Source organism: Eurypyga helias, unplaced genomic scaffold, assembly GCF_000690775.1.
Source record: "Eurypyga helias isolate BGI_N326 unplaced genomic scaffold, ASM69077v1 scaffold6527, whole genome shotgun sequence".
In the NCBI taxonomy this organism is placed as follows: domain Eukaryota; kingdom Metazoa; phylum Chordata; class Aves; order Eurypygiformes; family Eurypygidae; genus Eurypyga; species Eurypyga helias.
In genome coordinates this window covers 118,384-124,383 of record NW_010262219.1, presented here as the reverse complement: position 1 = coordinate 124,383, position 6,000 = coordinate 118,384, and positions in this window count along the sequence as shown.

Genomic DNA, 6,000 nt, shown 5'->3' with positions numbered 1-6,000 from the left:
AGAAGTTATGACTGGGAGTCTCATGGTTTTAGATGAAAGAGCCTGTTGTCTTGTTGAATTATCTCCTTTCTGTCTATATTTAAAGCAAAGCTGGCAGGTTAAAAAAAATAAAACGGAAGGTCTGTTATAGTAACATCTTAGGCTAGGTTAGATCATTTGTTCAGTTCTATTCTGACGCTGTTTGTGTGTTTAGTGTGCTTGTTTACCTGTATTCTGTTGTGCACCTGGTAGTGGAACTGGGCTCACTGCATTCAACTTCACATGGCTTCCTAGGCACTGGTGGGATCTAACCCACAAAAATCTATTCACCAAAATAAATCATTAATACTTCCCATTTTAGATTAAAAATTGTGCTTATACAGATTGTATATTATGGAATTTTAAAGTAATGTACATATGTAGTCATGGATATTGAGTAGCCATAACCATCTTGTACTCTTAGATTTTTGAGAGAAAAATTTTTTTTTGCAAATGAAACAAAATATTTTGCAATTTTTTTTTATTCTCTAGTGCAAGGTTTTAAGCTAATGACTTTAAGTGACTGACAGGAATGAAAGTTTGTGTTCACTAAAAATATAGCTGATACTTTTTAAAATGGATTTAAGAACTTCCTCTTGACAGCTAAGCTTCTTGAATCCATACAAAAATCTGCTTAGATCACACAATTTAGCCTCGAAGCACTGGTTTTATTGTGTAAATAAACTAGCAGAAATTGATTTATAAGCTAGTTGTTTCATAGAGGTGCCTGTTTGTTGTGTATGGCTGTTGCTGTTGTAGTCTGTATTCCTTCACAGCATAAAGCCTTCTGACATCTCTTCTGTCGTGTCTCTTAGGCTCTTACAATCAGGTACTTCTTCTGGTCATGAAGTTTTCCCCAATTTAATAAAGGCAAGGTGGGATAATTTGTTGATTTCTACCTGAATGCGTCATTAACCATTACGAGAGGGGGAATTAGAGCGTGGGTTTGGTGTCTTTCCTTTTTTTCCCTTTTTGTAAGCCTTATTTTTGATGCAAAGGCAGTTCTGTCGCCAGCCAGTCCAGCATGCGTAGACTCTCCCCCCCGCCATAAAACAATGAGCACATTCAGGCACAACTCGTGTTTTCAGTTATTAAAAAACGGAGCCGTCTGTCTCTGCCTGTGACTTTAATCTTTAAGCCTTTATTCCCTGTACCCCACCCCCTCTTTCTTTCCCCAACCTTTTGTTTGTGAAGTGCAGAGCTACAGGATATGTGGGCCTGGAGTTTCTGAATGTATTGTACGTTCCCCTGGCAATTACAGATGTTTATAACCCTGACTGATGTTATTTCAGTATTGTGGAGGTTGAGGAGAAAATTAAAGAATGCTTTCTTCTTTGCCCCAGTAGTTTCTTTTTTTTTTTTTTCTTTTCAGGAGGGGAGGAGAAAAATGTAAACTCTTAATTTCTTCTCTAAAAAAAAAATTGCTCAGCATCCTCAGATGCAAAATGAGAGCTGCCCATGAATCTTCCCATAGCCTACCATAACTCTTCTGTTGGGACAGTGCGTTTCGTGCAGTGTTGTAAAAAGCATAATAGTTCTGGATTTAAGTTCAAAACAGGCTTCTTGGTGTGGGGTCCATGACCTTTGGGTGCTTTTTCAAAGACAAAGACAAGGTAGCTTAGGGCTTAAAATGCTTTAAGGCTAGAAACATGTTAACTTATTTCCAGCTTTACATGGAAACCAGGTTTTCCTTTTTGCAGAAGATTGGTTTAGAATCTGATTAATTGGAGATTTACTTTTGGATTGGTGACTTGCAGAGTTGTTAAAGAAAATTTATTTTTGTTAGTCTCGTGGAAATATGCTCTTTATCTGTACAAGGTTTAAAATCAATTTCTTATTGGTGTTTCTTGAGCTATCTAAAGCTGCAGGTGCACTGTAAGATTAATGTCCTTGAATTGACAGAGGTGGAGAGAAGAGAATCTAGTCATGAATCTTTGATCTTAATTTGCAGGTTTCTTGGGGATCCCTGTGCATTTCATGATCTTCAGAGGAGTTGGCGTAAAGCATTAAATTTAAGTGGAGAAAAGTTTAACGTGAATTTCATGGTGGTTTGACAGGGTCTCCAAGACACAATGTTCATACTTATAGCTGTGTTCCAGCTGCGTGCACAAAGTTGTGCAAGTTGGGAATGGCATGTCTAAATGTATATTCAGGTCTGTCTAGCTATAGCTGGTGTGGTGGTAGCCCTTGTTTCTTGGGACTGCTGCGTGACACTTTTAGATTGATCTTTCAAAGGTTTGTGAGAAGAATGAACCAAGAATTCACAGTGAGATACCCTTTGGTTAGGCAGGACTTAATGAGTTAACGCAAAAGATAATATTAAATGGACAATAAGACTTACTAAACTGCCTAAACCATGCTTAAAAAACCTCTTTAACAGATGTTCAGACAGGTTAATAATTCAGTAATTCTGTAAGCATGCAGAGGGAGGCAATAGATGCTCTGTAGTAACCCCAGTTTCTTGGGAGGAAAAAAGACCACTAGTTGGTCATTAAGCACGGCACATTCTTTCTATCCGGAGATAATCAAGTGCTCAAGTTATGTATTGCTTGTGTAATGAGTTATGAAATGTGCTATTTTTTTGCTTTACAAGATGGGCATGGATGTGATTGAATCCTAGATATGCTAATGTAACAATATAGTCTTGTAAGAATTTAAAAAAAAAAAACTTGAGAAGATGAAGAGCTGAGTGTGAAATATTACTGATACAGAATAGAATTTGTAAAAATGTTGTAGTTCAGGTGTCTTCCCCCCTCCCAAGTACAGTACAGCAGAAGACTCTGGATGGGTGGAAGTCTGGCAGCAGGACTGGGGATGGGCTCCTGTCCTCATTCATGCACATTCAGTGCCTTCGTAATTCTGCTGGATACTTGATTCCTCTTGGGTTGTTCAGCTGTTACTTTCTCTTCTTGGTCTTGGAAGTAGCTTCAAAGACAATGTCTGAATGCCTTGAGAGATGGAGTGGGCGGAATGGTCATACCTTGTAGTCATATTTTTTGCAATATATTTACATTATCATATGCAAATATATTTACTTTTTTGCAACTTGGTGGGAAATGTTGCAGAGAGCAAATGTAATGTGAGTCAGGGCTATAAAAAGGGTTGGGTTTTTTTGTCTTGTTTCTTATGAGTTGTTTGCTTTTCAGTGTGTACTGCGAAGGCTTTTATGGACCTTCAGGGACCATTTATGGTCACTATGTAAGGCCCAAGTGTAATGTTACATTATGTTTAATTCTTCAGAGCGGGGCAAAAACACTGTTGGCCTTGATACCGAAGCAAAATAGCTCTGAATACGAAGTCTGAAACTTGAACTAATCCCTTATCAGGCCATAGGGAAGCTTACTAGGACATTGAGCACACGGTATTGTCTGAGGAGGTCGGAGTAGGGTTTTACAAGTATCTATCATCTTACTTTGCAACTTGCTTTTTCCTGAAGCATGGACATAGAGTGTCAATTTAGTGTACAGCTTATTGCCATATTGTTTCAGAAACCTTGTTTTATCTTAGACAGGAGGAACAGGGCACTTAATTACAAACCTCTGAGTCTGGTAGGATTTGGTGGAATTACAGGTGCCATTTTCATGTGTAATTTGGGAACCCAGAAGTTGGACATGACCTTTTCTTGCTGATGTTTTATGGTCTGGATGCCAAATTATGGAACCGAACCTTTTTGTGTTAGGTGTAATACAGGCATGTAGCACGCACACATGCAAAAAGGTTGAAAACCAAATGTTACAACCCAATTGTTTTGTTCTGTGCTTTGTTTTGCTTTCAATAGTATGAAATGACCATTTTTTCTGCTATATGCTATGGATGATGAACTGTGTAATGATGTTCAGTCTAAAATGTTAGGTAGCTTTTACTCTGCTCTTGTGCAGCATCCTAAATATTTAACTTTCCAGCTTTACTGGTATCTGTATTTGCATATACGCATGAATGACACTTTAAAAAGTTAATGTTTGCTAACTAATTCACAGTTTAGTCACTTTCGACTTCAAGCCAAGAAGGAAATTAATGCAGCTGAAATACCATGGTGTTTTGTAATTTGGCAAATGCTGAGGTTTTTTTTCTAGCAGTCATCTGTGTCTACTCAGAATGATTGTTGCTTTTTCAAGATACGTAGGCTTTTTTTAAACCCTGCCACAGTTACTGTTTGCAGCCGTAAAGTAAGTAGAGGTCTCTCTTGGACTCTGTCCAGTCTGTGCCTTGTCAATATCTAAATTCTGATCTAGTCATAGGTAGTATTACAGAAAAGGACTTTGCTACATATGGAAGAAGGATGATGTCTTCTCTCATGTGGTGCTTTTACCTCCATTTTTACACATGCTATGTATTACGTGGCATTTCTGTTTCCAAGGCAAGGATTGTTTTCTTTCCTATAGACAATGAGGGGAGGGCATTCTCATTTGTGGTGATTTTCTGGTTTTCTTCAGAAGTACTTTAAAGAACAGGAATTGAAATGCTAGACCCTAGTAGTTTACTCACCAAATTTGCTACCTTATCTTTGGAAACAGTCAAAGTGAATGTTTCAGAGGGTCAAAGCAAGAAAGTCAAAGGTAGAATGAAGTGTCTTTTACTTTAAGTTTCATCCTAATATCTGTTACATGGGATAATAACACTTATGTTTTAAACAATGAAACTTCATCCAACTGGATATAGCTTTAAAAATCTTAATTGCATAAATATAAAATCTGTGTTTCCACTTGTCTGAAGTCAAATGCTATCTAGCAGCGCTGAGTTTGGGATTGTTGTGTGGTTTACCATTATATAATTGATTGTTCTCTTTGAGAGGTGTTTTATTTACCTTCTCTTGCTCTGTTTCATGTCCTTTTGTTGATGCATGCTGTTAACATGGATTTTTCTTTGTAAGTGAAGTATGTGAAGAACATAACTACGTTTTGTTTCCTTTTATTTTGAAGCTGCTAATATTTCAGATTCCTTTTTCTGAAAAAGTGATTAGATGTAAATGCAGTATTTCATTGCAATATTACATCACATATACAGTCTAATACTTTGCTTCTAAACATAAACCAATTGTACATTGAACAGCATATGATGACTGTCTCTTCATAATTTTCTAAAGTAATAGCACTAGTTCCGTGTAAGAACATGTGTACTTTAAGTTTCTTCCAACACTTCCTAACAATACATTCACCAGTTTAAATTTCTCTGAAATGCCTCAGGCTGCTGTTTCATGAACAACTTGGCCTGCAGCAGCGTCCTGTTCCGAGTGGGAGGTTGGTTTTGCTCTTCCCTTTTTTCCCCTCTGCAGCTCCTGGCTGTTTGGTCTTGCTGCCTCTCTCGGGCCAGCTTGGGCTCTCCTTGGAGCCCTGTCTCAGCTTGGTCACCTCGCTAGTCTAGGGGAGAGCTGTCTGGTGTTGCTGAGTTGAACTAACTGGTCTGAGCTTCAACTTTGCCTTTCATTTGAAACTCTGAGCCGTGGGAGACCTGACTATGCACAGTCTTGGGGAAGCGTGGCTGGGAGCTGGAACTTCCCAGCTCGCAGAACTGCAGCCTGCATCACCAGAGTGTGAATAAGTTCTCACTATGCTCCACTTGACTGACAGCTGCTTCTAGGTAGCTGACTATATAGTAGTCAGGGAATAATAATTAATTGGTCTACTTGCATAGTTGTTCTGCCTGAAGCTTACCGTCCCATAATAATGAATTACTTAGGCCTAAGATCTCCAGGTGTCCCTGGAAAATGCATATAGGCCAGTCTCTTTCTGCAGTCTTATGTCTTCCCTCTTAGAGCACTGTCTTTTCATAAAACAGTTCAGGTTGAAAGCAACCTCTGGAAGTCATCTGGTTTTACCCCTTAAAAGTAGGCCAACCATCTCTAAGTGGGCCACCTTGAAGCTGGATCAAGTTTCCCAAGGTCATTTAGGGCTTCATGGATGACCCAGTATCCAACACTTTGCTGAAGAGACTAAAGGCAACATGAGACTCCTTACATTCTGTAAAGTCTTCCCAAGGATCTCT